The 8,216-nt window shown below is 32.8% G+C and overlaps 2 long non-coding RNA genes across 2 annotated transcripts; both read right to left on the bottom strand.

Moving 5' to 3' along the window:
- On the bottom strand, positions 533–1,654 carry LOC110272286. The gene is made up of 2 exons (XR_002363452.1): positions 1,578–1,654; positions 533–1,002 (listed from the first exon to the last, which is right to left on the bottom strand). It is a non-coding gene; the product is annotated as an uncharacterized LOC110272286 (long non-coding RNA).
- Positions 4,438–5,548, bottom strand: LOC110272284. Its single transcript, XR_002363450.1, has 2 exons — positions 4,973–5,548; positions 4,438–4,601 (listed from the first exon to the last, which is right to left on the bottom strand). It is a non-coding gene; the product is annotated as an uncharacterized LOC110272284 (long non-coding RNA).

The raw sequence follows: 8,216 nt of genomic DNA, 5'->3' as shown, positions 1-8,216 counted from the left end.
ATGTCAATCTACTTGCATATTTTATATCCATACTTGACTTGTTCTATATGTTAAATCTGCAAATAATACACAACAAAAAATAAGCAACTTATCATTAAAACTGAAAAATTATAATAAAATTTTCTTTATGATATTAAATACTATAGATATAAAAGCAATAAATAAGTCTAAAAAACTCCTCCTAAACAACAAGAGTAAAGGGTAACAGGATCTCATCTTTGGGAATGTTTCTTATATATGAATATTAAATTGTATATTCCCCTTAACAAATATATATATTCATGAGCAGTGCTTTTTGTAGTTTTTCTAATAGAATATTTGTTAAAGCAAAACTAGCAAGTCACCATCTTAATTCTTATAAATACATGATTTCTTATCATTCAAAACCAAATCCGGCAACTTTTCTTGCTACCTCATTAAAAAGTGGTTTTAGAAGTTCTCCGAAATTTGTTATCGAAATTGCATGAAACTTTGAAATAGATACTTGAACCACTTTAATCCAACAACAAAAATTGTAATTTCTTCTGTGTAAACTACCACTTCTACTAACTCCACTTGTAGCCTAGCTAGCAAAAAACAAGAGGAAATCCTAATCTAGTAGCACTGAATCCAAAAGAAAATACATTTATTGAAAGAAACTGGGAATCTTAATATTAAATTTTGTCCTAATCTTATTATTAGTTACCTTGAGCTCTTGTAACGATGAGTGACAAAACCCTCTTTAGGTGACAGTGGCACTACGTTTTTGTTAAATATATTTATGAAAAGAGTTCTTATATAAAATGAGACATGTTCTTCAACCCACTAATTAACTCTAATAATTTAGACCACTTCTAAATATGCATTGGAAATAAGTGAAAAAATTAGATGAAGAAAAAGCATGAAAGTAAAACCTACTTTTCATAAAACCCCCAAAAGAAAACTGATATGAACTCTTGTATAGGAAGGAGAAGAACTAGTAGATATAACCACCATGTAAGAATAATTCTCTTGGCTCTTCAGCTATTCAACAAAGCAATAATTTGAGATGTCAAAACAAATAATTACATAAATAAGCAAGATTTCAGCTATATACTTATTCATATTTTAAAAGCGGCACAATTGCATTCACAACTGCACTTTCTTAATCATTACCAAGTTCAAGTTAACTTAAATATCAAACAGCATCTTTAATGGTTACAAGCAAATAATTTTTTATGCCAATATATTGAATAATAAAAGCAAATTTGTTAACAATTAAACGAGGAGACAAGCTTCCAAATGCAAGCCATGGTGAGAACTTAGTGGAGTAATCAAGTCCTAACATTCCATTTCTGGTCTCTTTATATACCTTTAGCAAATCCTACAAATGTGAAATCTCACAATTGAGTTAGATAACCCAATGTAACAAGACACAGATTTTCCAAATCGACCATAGTCTCCATTGGCCCCTTGGACCGGTCATGCAGAGTTATTGATAAATTCTCTGTACATGAAATGCATAACTAGAAGAATTATCCTAATGAAATATCAGTTTGGAGTTGGAGCAACAATTTCATAACATAGATTTGCATTAACACTTTGATATAACTTCTTACCTTCTTCCAAAAGTATTCATATACTCTGCTTAATGCTGCAGTTTCACCTCCTACAAATTTCATCCCCTTGCTAACTTATATCAAAAGGAAGAAAAATAAATAAAATAACCAAATTCATTAACCTTTCATAGTTTCATTGTCTATCAGTTAAAAATATAGTTGGGGACTAATTGGAGTGTACTTGAGTACAAAGGACCAGATGAGACCGCGACAGTTTGCTGATTTGCATACAGTCATACAACAATTTCAGGACAATGTGGTTGTTTTGGGAGACTTCACTGCCATCTCAATCTTTTATAATTTTTTGTGATTGTGATTTAATCAAGGTTCTGAAAACCGGACCGGACTGGCCGATTTGACCGGTTTAACCGCAAACCAGCGATGCAAACGGTCCGATCCTCCTTTAAAAATCGTAATAAGAAAAACCGCTCAAAAACCGGTGAACCGGTAACCGGCCGGTTCTGCTAAACCACGCTATTTTTATTGGTTTTTAAAAAAATAAAAAATGTCACCCGACCCGACCCGCCAGTGGAGCACCCCAATCCCCCTTCTTCCCCTGACCCCATTCATCTCACTCTCTCAGTCTCTCAGTGAGTGAATCAGTGAACCCTAGCCGCCCTCTGAAGTCTGAACCCTAGCCGGCCAGACGCCCTCCATCGTCGCCGCGGTCTCAGGTTGTTAGCACCACCGCCGTCGCCTGGTCCTCAGCCCCAATAGCCCTCCATCGTCGCCTGGTTCCCTGCCCAGTAGCCCTCCATCTCCATCGTCTTCATCTTCTCAACACCAGTAGCTCTCTCATCGTCTTCATCGTCCCGTGGTCCTCAACACCAGTAGCCCTCCATCGACCCTAGGCGAGTGACTCGTCCTCTGCTCATCTTCTTTGTTCTTTGCCTCTGCTTATCTTCTTTAGTATAAGAAACACTGTTTCATTTTTATAATGTTCAAAATGTTATAAAAAATTAATTTTAATTAGCCATCTATGTGTCTAAAAAAATTGGTTAAATATGTATTTATCCTTTTTCCTAGTTAGCTATCTGGAGTGCTATAGCTTCCTTTGCTTTATTTGCTACCTACTGCGTTTTATAAGAAACATGAAGAAACATGAACTTGATCCTCTGTGAACTTAGATTTCTGTTCTTTTTTCTGTGAACTTCCTCTGTGAACTTTGATTTCTGTTCAATTTCTGTGAATTTCCTCTGTGAACTTCCTCTGCTCATCTTCCTCTGTTTGTTGGTTAGTATAAGAAATAAATAATCTGAAAATTAAATTAATTCTGGTCTTCTATTTTATTGTATTCCAATTGCAATTTCTGTTTGTTGGTTAGTAAGTTTTTTTTATTGTATTCAAAATTCACCCTCTGATACAGAAACATGAAAACTATGAAGAGGGCTACTGGTGTTTTAGTGTTTTGCACTTTTGCTGTTTTGTAATTGTTGATTGGCTGAATGCTGTAGCAAATTGTTAACTGGCTGAATGTTGTTTTGCACTTTTGCAATTTTACACCTACTCTGTTTTGCAATATTGTTGACTGGCTGAATGCTGTAGCAAATTGTTAATTTGTTACTCTGTTTTGTTACCGTACAGGCATATGTAGATGATGATGTCTGCTGTGCTGCCACATCATTTCTCAAGTGTTTCCTTGAATATTTGCGTGATGAATGTTGGGAGACTGATGGCATTGAAGGTGGGTATGCTACCTATAGAGGTCTTTGCCTTCACCCAATTCTTTATGGACTAGCTTCTGGATTCTCAAAACTTCGATCCAATCTAAATACTTATGCACTTCCAGTTTTACTAGAAGTGGATGTGGATAGTATATTTCCTATGCTTTCATTCATCTCAGTTGGGCCAAGTGGGGATGAAAGTGGACTGCAATGTCCCGAGCATGTTTGTGGAAATATGGAATTGAATCTTGAACAGAGAATTGCAATTCTAGTTTCATTGCTCAAGGTATCTAGGTCTCTTGCTTTGGTTGAAGGAGATATTGATTGGTGTGAGAATCCTGACGAAAAGGAACAGATGGGAGTAGAAAAACATGCTTTTGTTTGCATAAAGGGTATACATGTTAAGATCCTTGTTCAGTGGCTAGTAAATGCATTGACACATGTTGATGAGTCACTACGGTGGTAGTAGTGGGAATGAAGGTGAAGATCATCCACCGAAGCAGATTTGCAACAAGTTCTTACGGATTTTGATGATTGATAAACCATGATGTTGGGATTTAATATTTAGATATACTTTTATTACTATTTAACTTTTGAGTTTGGATTTTGATAAGATCATATGTATTTGGTTGATGATATTTTATGTAGTGTTTTAAATTTCGAAGATATTTTAAAATTTATATTAGAATATAATTATATTTTAGGATGTGTATTTGTAATTTATTTTATTTCTATTCTAAAACGGTTTTTTCGATTGAACCATTGGTTGGACCGGTTAGACCAGTGAACCAATAAACCAGTAACTAGAGCGGTTTGATGACCGATCCGATTTTCTGAACCTTGGATTTAATGTGTTCCTTGGAATTGCTATTTTCAGTAATCATTTTATTTTAATCATTTGTGTATATTGCTTCATTTATACAACTTAGTTGTTGGTAACCTTGTGAACAATTAAACTTACTTGGCAATAGGAAAATTTGCTCACATAGTACTTGTATTTTTAGACACTCATGTTGCCATGGAAGTCAGCTGCAGCCTCTACTGCTGCCTCCAACCCCATTTGATTACTCAATATGTGAAATTCATCAAAAGAAAATATATTAGTGATCATTACAATCTTCTTAAACATAAAGAAGATGCAATTCAGTGGTAAAGAAAAATAAAATAAAATTAAGTAAAGAAGATGAGAATCATACTTTGGAGACAACAAAAATAGAACTGGCTCCCTACTGAAAGTGGGGTGAGGAATTGCAGCCAAGTTACAGCTGATGCTGATATAAACAGGTTTGCTTTCTTTCAGTGCGGTTGAGATTGCAGTGTAAAGCATCTCATGAGCATCTTCCAGGTTATTAACCACAGCCTATTATCAAAATCAATAAGATAAGCTAGTTTAATTACACATTAAGCTCACATTTCAACATCAAATAATAATAATAATAATAATAATAATAATAATAATAATAATAATAATAATAATAATAATAATAATAATAATAATAATAATAATATATGCAAACCCTAACACCCCTTTAATTTCATATTTGTAACCAAACAAAAATCACAAAATAGTCTACCTATGGTGGAAAGATTATGCTATATATAATCAAGCATTGCCAATAATATAATGTCTTTTAGTAAAATAATGCCAATAAGAATCTCTACTGCACACAACACATCACTAATTACTTTATTTTCATGAAAGTTCTAAGTATAACAGTTTGGACCACTAACATGAATTCAAGTATACTGAGAGTTGAAGAACTTGTCAAGAAACTCTCTTGAACTTTGCTGAATCTATCAACCTCTTCCTCCTCCCTGAAGAAGTAAGTTCAATTAAGCAGAGAAAAAGAAAAAGTGAAGGTAACTGGAAGCATTGTGAAAAACCTAGCAGTAAATTGATTAAACCGGAAGCTTTCTCAGCCAACTCCAACACATACAATAACTATGAATCTAATGTTAAGTTCCTTAAATTGAGATTCCACCAACAATAATTAAATTCCAAGCCCTAAAATTGACATCATTTAGTGATTAAAGCACAGGCCGGCGAATACACAATAACAATTAAACATTGCAGTGATTTAATAGGATCATAATTAATTAAACAGTAATTTCTCATCAAAGAAGAAAAATTTTCATTACCAGAATTTCTCATCAACTTCGGCCATAACAAAGCTGAGTAAAGTAAGGAGCCTATCTGTGATGGAAAGAGCACGAGCACCACGGGGGAGCAGAGCATATCAGCACCTAGCCAGGGGCCAAGCAAAACATCACAAGTAGAAGAAGGCGAGCAAATTGGAATCAAGCATAGCAAAATTCAGAAGCTCAAAATGCAGAGCGACGAACACGACGGCGATGCGAGCAGCAACGAGGACGAAGGAGCACGAGCAGCGACAAGCACGAGCAGCAACAAGCACGACGGCGCGCGAGCATAGACGAGCACGACGGCGACGCGAGCAGAGAGGAACACGACGGCGACGCGAGCAAAGAGGAACACAACTTCAGAAGCAACGATGAGGAAATACAGGGCAACGACGAACACGACGGCGATGCGAGTAGCGACAAGCACAACGGCGATGCGAGCAGCGATGAGCACGACGGCGCGCGAGCAACGACAAGCACGACGGCGAAGCGAGCAGAGAGGAACACAACTTCACAAGCAACGATGAGGAAATCGAACAAACAAGGGTAAATCGCGCAGAAGGGTTTGAAATGGTTGGGATTAGGGTTTCTATTTTCTAATTGAAAACAACGCTTGGAATTTTCAATTTTGTTTTGAACTCAGTACGATTTGGAATTTTGTTTCAAATTTATTATATATTATTTACTAAGTTAAAAAAAAATTTGTTAAAATATTTGGAGAGAAAGTCAAAATTTTAGTGAAAAAATTTTAATTGAATTTTGGCAACATTTATAATGAGAAGCTTATTAAAAATGTAAGAACAACAGTTATAAAGTGTAATATATAAATATCACAAATGTTGTTTGTTTAAATTATAAAAGTAACACTTCTTAAGTGTACTTTAATTAATCAAAAGAGAACATTTATGGTGTGTTGTTAAAAAAGAATTGCAACAGCTTTGTTTTTATGTAACAAATATTAAGTGTTGTCTTTAATTAGTTTAGACAACATTTTTTAAGTGTTATTTAAGTACATATTGCAATAGCTAAAAATTGTTGTAGTGTCTATATCTATTATAATGCAAATAAACATTTATACTTTTTCTTATTAATTATGGTCAAAATAATAATGCTTCACTCCACTTTTGTATATTTGTCTATTCATGAGATAACTATTATAGTGTAGTCATTCTGTCCTTAATTTCTTAATTATTTTTATATGCTATTTTAATTTCTTGTTTTCAAACATATATTCTTTAAAAAAAAAATTCTTTTAGAGTAAAGTATCGTTTTTGTCCTCAATGTTTGGGATAAGTTTCAAAGTTATTTCTAACGTTTAAATCATTCTATTTAAGTCCCTAACATTTTAAAATTGACTCAATGTTATCCTGTCGTTAAGAATCTGTTAACAAAATTGACGGCGAGACAAAATTGAGAAAATTTTAAAACGTTAAGAATATAAATAGGATGAAAACGTTGGGAAAAAAATGATACATAGAAATAAATTTTAATTTTAACCTTCAAAAATATCAATTTTTACAGTACATAGTTATTCAATTATTTTTTTAATTACATCTAAGTAAATTATACTTAATCACATTATTTTTATTCTAAATAAATTTATTTTTTTATAATTTTATTCTTAAAATTTTTTACTCATCATAAAATATTTGTAGAATGACTAGTATATAAACTTGTGGAGAAAAAAATGATACATACACAATAAAGTAATGTGATTCTAGTCATTCTACAATATTTCATGATGAGTAAGAATTTCTAAGAGTAAAATATAAAAAAAAATAAATTTATTTAGAATCAAAGTAATGTGATTAAATGTAATTTATATAGATATAATTAAAAAAAATAATTGAATAACTATGTACCGTAAAAGATTGATATTAGTGAAGGATAAAATTAAAATTTATTTCTATGTATCGTTTTTGTTCCCAATATTTTCGTCCTATTTAAATCCCTAACGTTTCAAAATCGTCTCAATTTTGTCCCGCCTTCAATTCCTTTAATAGATCGCTAACGGCAGGACAACATTGAGTCAATTTTAAAACATTAAGAATTTAAATAAGACGATTTAAATATTAGGGATAACTTTAAGACTTACCCAAAAACGTTGAGAACAAAAACAATATTTTACTCAATTTTTTTATATGTCTAATTCTAATATCACTAAATTATATCATCAATAAATATATACATCTAATTAAATAATATAATATTTTTAGTTATCAATATATAATAATTAAATTTAAAAATATAAAAAGCCGCAAGACAGAGAAATTTTTTACTCGTGCATTGGAATTGAATTCATCTTTTTGAATTTTGACCCACCAATTATTACGTCAATATTTACTTTACATTGCATGGTAGATGCATGCCAAGAAACCCAGCATATCTGCCTCAAATCCGGTGTGTCACGGCTACTTAACCCCACAACCAATAAATAATTATATTTATTAATTATTTTACTTGCATCTTATAATACATCCTATGTTACTTCATATGAATTGTAATAACTTGTTAATTGAAATCATTAAGAAAAGCAAACAAAGAAGCTAGACGCCATTATAGACTACTTTTGAAGTGTGTAGTACAGTACTATATTCATTTCGTGGATGCTTAGTTGTCAAAGAATACATAATGGTCCCAATGCATCTAATAATATGGGATGAGCCGAATTTCGGCTAATTTTTTTTATATGAAAAAGATTTTGGTATTGATACGTCACCCTTATTCTCGGCCGCCCAAAAAGCTCGGCACGTGAGCATATAAGATCGGCTTCATGCTAACTGCCCGATAAGCTCGGCACGAAATCAAACAAAAACGACCTCATCCGTTTGAAAAT

Source organism: Arachis ipaensis, chromosome B01 (genome assembly GCF_000816755.2).
Source record: "Arachis ipaensis cultivar K30076 chromosome B01, Araip1.1, whole genome shotgun sequence".
Classification (NCBI taxonomy): domain Eukaryota; kingdom Viridiplantae; phylum Streptophyta; class Magnoliopsida; order Fabales; family Fabaceae; genus Arachis; species Arachis ipaensis.
Note: the sequence above shows the minus strand (reverse complement) of the source record. Positions and strands in the feature narration are given on the sequence as shown.